Raw genomic sequence first — 5,215 nt, 5'->3', positions numbered from 1 at the left:
CCGATGGGTATTTGTGAGAAAACGAAATGAGAAAAATGAAGTTGTGCGCTATAAAGCCCGACTTGTGGCACAAGATTTTTCACAAAGGCCCGGTATAGATTATGAAGAAACGTATTCCCCTGTAGTGGATGCGATAACATTGCGTTATTTAGTCAGTTTATCTGCATATCATAAACTGCATATGCATTTAATGGATGTGGTAACAGCCTATTTATACGGCTCATTAGATCAGGGTATCTATATGAAAGTCCCTGAAGGACTAAAGATATCTAAACCATCCAATGAATATTTACAAGGGTTATACTCAATCAAATTGCAAAGATCTTTATATGGTTTGAAACAATCTGGACGAATGTGGTATAATCAAGGTTCTGAAAACCGAACCGGTCATCGAACCGTTCTAGCTACTGGTTCACTGGTTCATAGGTTCAACCGGTTCGACCGTGGTTGAACCGAAAAAACCGTTTTATAATAAAATAATAAATAAAATATAAATAAACAGATGAAAATATAATTATAGTCTAATGTAAGCTTTAAAATATCATTCAAAGAAAATGTTTTTCTGAATCTCTTTCAATAAACCTTTAAGGCTTTAACCACTCAAAAGAATCTTAAGTTGTTATATGAGTGCTGAGATAGCTGAACCTAGGAAATTGGCTGCACCTTAGATGGCAGTTTTGCAGGTTTTTTCACTTCAGAAACCAGGGACAGCTGCAAATCAGGCTCAAATATTAGCTAAATATATATCAAAGAAAGTATGGATCATATTAACATTGGAGAAATGGAATACAATATGTAAGTACCTTGCTAAGTAAATCTGTAGGTGGTTCATAATTAAGTCTCTTGTCATTTGGTTCCTATAAAGACAAAAGAAAGAAAGAGGGAGTCGGAATTCAAATAAGAAACATACACAGAATGATTCATTCACATTTCAAATACAAGCATAAGATTAGTACATTACCAGTGGATATACTTTGATACTTCGGAAGACACCTCTTTCACCTTTGTTCGATCGTTGCTAATAAAAGCACCACACCCAATTATAATCAATCACTTTACTTCACTAAAATAAAACATGAAAAATTGAACCTATTCAAAAATCAGTTTTACAAACCGCATCCTTAGGCTCTCCTTGGGGTTTGTTAGTCATTCCATATTTCTCCTGCCTTGAGCCATCGCTAGAGTTTGTCCTAGAAGAGTAATATAACCAGATAACAGATTATAATTGCTCACTTAAATGCAAAGATAATGAACAAGTCTAGAATATGAAATTGACGAAGAAGAGGAACCAGATTTCAATTTTGAATTTCAACCACAACAACAATAAGAAGAATCAAACAGAAATTGCAGATCAAACACGAATTCAAAATTCAAATCCAGAAATTCAAAAAAAAAATAACTGTAAATCCAGAAAATCAAGTACGCTTAGAGACAATTGCAAAGAAAGTAGATTTATAAATCAAGTACGCCTAAACAAAGTTCACAGTTCAGTTCACACTTCACAGAGCTTCACAACCTTCACACTTCACAGTGAAAAAAATTAGGGTATCCAACTATTCTGTTAAGAGGTCAAGAGCTAGAAATAAATTAATTTATAGCAGCAGCAGCATAACAAATCCATTTTAAGCAATAATTTCAACAATAACAGTTACCTATTCCATAGTCAAGTGCAAAACCTATTCACAAGAGGAGAACCTGTTCGATTCATATCAATTTATATTTTTTTCTTATTCATTAGAACAAAGATACTTACTAATGCAATGCAGCAAATTGAATTACCCATGAAAACAATATGTCACTCACTTTCAGCTTCACATACACTATGGTTTTTTAAATACTTTTTAGTGATACAGGTGCCAAAAACAGCAATCTGCTCTTAAATAATACCAAAGTCAATTCTTGATTGAATCGTAAATCCTAAATAAAAAATAATATTGCGGATTCACAATTCTTGGCACCGTTTCTAGAGGTAATCTAACTGCCATGGTGTTTAATCACATCAGTAAAAAATCAATAATCAGTAAAGAACCTGAGCTAATCACAAAACATTCATTAATCAATAAAATCGCAACACACAAAATCAGAGCTAATCGCAAAAACAGAGCATAAAAAAGTAGGAAAAAATGAAGAACAACTGAACAACTGAAGAACAAGCGAGCAAGACGTTCACTGACCTTCGAAGGCGACGCCGACAGACCCTTCATTGATGGACGACACCGACCACACGACGGCAAGAAGATGAAGCTGATGGCAAGAAGATGCAAAGAGTAGGGGATGGGCGAGCTCGCGGAAGAAGAGAGCAGGGGAGTTGGAGACTTGGGTGCAGTGGCTACACGGACGAACGGTGGCCGAGCTCGACGGACGGACGCGGCAATGGCTCGACGGAGAGGCGGCAGTGGGTCGAAAAGAGTAGCTAGGGTTGGATAAGGGAGAGTGAATGATTTGGGCAAGCAGAACATAGGCTGAGAGGAGTGAGAACTGGTGAGAGTGGAGGCTGAGGCTCGAGAGGAGAGGAGAGGAGAGGAGTGGGTAGCTAGGGTTCTCTTTTCGTTTTGGGCTTTTGGCCCTTTCACCATGCAAAACGCAGCGTTTTGCCTAAATTTAAAAAACCGGCCGGGTCACGATTCGGTTCGACCGACCGGTTTCCGACCGGTTCGGCGACTCAATTCCGGTTTTTAAAATTGGCGGTTTTACTATCTATCCGAACCGTATTTAACAGCGGTTCCCGGTTCGACCGGTTCGACCAGCCGGTTCGAACCGGTTTTCAGAACATTGTTATTAAAATCTCTCCCAAAATAATTTTATAATTAATGCAAAATTTTGGATCAACTCTCCTCAACAAAAAGAAGCTGATTTGAGAGCTTGTCATACCACTCCTATAGGTTATAAGATGTTCGTCTCTCTTTTTAAAACATGTATTTGCGATGAGAATGTCAAAGGTTGAGGAAAAATCCAAAATAGTTTTACCCTCGGTATTGACCACCCTGAAACTATGGCCTCCGTGAATATTTCCATATTCAGACACTTCTCTTTCAACATGGCTATTTAAATATCCTCCTAAGAAAATCTTATCTCTCGAAGGTATGTCTTGGACCAAACTCTCTAGATCATCCCAAAACCTTATCTTGTATTGCTCGTCTAAACCCACTTGTAGTGCATAGGCACTAATCATATGAAAGGTACCTTCTTCCACCACAAGTTTGATAGAGATAATATGATCACCCACCCTCTTAACATCCACTACATCTTTCTTCCACTACTTATCCACGAAAATACCTATCACATTCCTATTCTTCACCTTTCCTGTATACCAAAGTTTAAATCCAGAGGTATCCAACTCCCTAGCCTTTGTGCCGACCCTTTTTATTTCTTGTAGGCACATGATGTTAATCTTCCTCATTGTTATGGTATCCACCGCCTCCATAGATTTTCCTATTAGAGTGCCTATGTTCCATGTCCTAAATCTCAACCTTTTGTTACTCCAACCTTTACCTTTACCTTTTTCTTTGTGAACTAGCATATTTACCTTCGTCCGTTCACGAAAACGCGGGAACCCTTGCTCATTTAAAAGTACACTCGGGCACCGATGCAATGGATCTTGCTCATTTGACACTATACGCAAGCCATACAGTGCGCTCCTTCCGTGCAACGACCTAGTTTTAGCGCAATAACATCTTTGATCCATGTCATGAAGATTCGACTAAATTTTTATGTTGGTTATCGAAGGTCTAACACAACCCTCCTCTTTTATTCGGGTTTAAGACCGGCTATATACCGTAGGTGTAACATAGTCAGAGTGAGGCCTACAACAAAGTAATACACATAAATTTATATGAAGATAGGTGATTTGATTATAAACAAATTTCAATTTACCAATGACTACATAAAGGCTCACCTTATCAAAGTGTTCACTTTCTTGGCTTAGATGTCATATATTTTCTTCAGTGCGTCCTTGATTATCTTCTTGTCAGCACGCAAGTCAACAATGAAAACCATAGTGTTGTTGTCTCCAATTTTCTTCATTGCCAACTCGGTTGTAAGAGGGTATTTAAGAATTTGATAATGGTCAAGGTTGTTCCTTGGTGAGGCACTAATACGGGGGTATTTAGGGTTCCTATCCTTCTTCAAAGTCTTGGGGCAATAGAATGTGACCTTTGTTCTGATCTTCTTAGCCTTCTTCTTAAAGGTAGCACCCGACTTCACTACCTTGGCAATTTTCAAGGTCTAAGCTTTTGGACCAGCCTTCTTTAAATTATTAACTGCATATAGAACACTGAGTTATCAACCCAATATAACATTCTTAATTTAAATCTCCACTTAAACTAAAAGCCTCAATGTAACTTTATGAAGGTAACAACATTATAATATAGTATAATGTAGGACCAAAATTAATGCATCATAGTTGCCATCAAACAATTTCTAGTTATAATTTCATTGTAAATACGAAAGTTGAAGTAATGCTCCAAGGTTAAAATCTACAATAGATGGGGGTAAATATGATTCTCTACGATTGGACACAGCTCATTCATTTCCCCCCAAAAAATTGCATTTTGAGACAGAAGCAGCAAGGCACAAATCTGTAATGTCAATTCAATACAAATTAAGAATATTGTTGCTCAAGAGAAAGTGATAATGATGAAGAAAATACCTTTAGCTGGGGGCCATGGTTTTGCAAAGGATGAACGAACATTACCTGTGGTGGAACCCTGAAAGTAAACAAGAAAATGAAGTTAAGGTTCATGAAAGATGTTCAACAAAGAACAGAATAGGTTATGGTGTGCAGCAAGGTGTGACACACCTGCAAGTAGTAACTAGGGCTTCAGCACAGCCACAGGCAGAGAATGACAAGACACGCAAAGGAAGCAGAGATCGACGAACAGGAACAGGACATGGAGGAAGGATAACGGAGACTGGAGGCGCGAAGGGAATGTAAGAGGAGAAACAGAGGGTTACAGGTGAGGGTAATTATTGGAGAAGCAGTGACGTTTGAGGGAGGAGCAATGATTGAGGGCTTGCGAGAGAGAGCGAGCACCGCGAAGGGTTTGCGAGAGAGAGAGAGAGTGAGCACCGAGACGGAAGGAGCGCTGACAGAAGGAGCACCGAAGGAGGGGTTGTGAGAGAGGGTTGCACGATAAATTCTGTATTTCGCGATGAAGAGGGTTGGAGGGGTTGGACACGCAATGAAAAGGGTTAGAAGCGCGACGAAGAGGGTTGG

The 5,215-nt window shown here is 38.8% G+C and overlaps 1 long non-coding RNA gene across 1 annotated transcript; it reads right to left on the bottom strand.

Moving 5' to 3' along the window:
- Nucleotides 1-514: 514 nt before the first annotated feature.
- Nucleotides 515-5,215, bottom strand: LOC107474187 (uncharacterized). Its single transcript, XR_001589202.3, has 8 exons — nucleotides 4,799-5,215; nucleotides 4,649-4,706; nucleotides 3,896-4,259; nucleotides 2,175-3,803; nucleotides 1,115-1,190; nucleotides 962-1,018; nucleotides 804-857; nucleotides 515-711 (listed from the first exon to the last, which is right to left on the bottom strand). It is a non-coding gene; the product is annotated as an uncharacterized LOC107474187 (long non-coding RNA).

The sequence above is a fragment of the Arachis duranensis genome, chromosome 2, assembly GCF_000817695.3.
Source record: "Arachis duranensis cultivar V14167 chromosome 2, aradu.V14167.gnm2.J7QH, whole genome shotgun sequence".
NCBI classification, from domain to species: Eukaryota; Viridiplantae; Streptophyta; class Magnoliopsida; order Fabales; family Fabaceae; genus Arachis; species Arachis duranensis.
The sequence above is the reverse complement of the archived record's forward strand: the minus strand, read 5'-3'. Positions and strand labels throughout refer to the sequence as shown.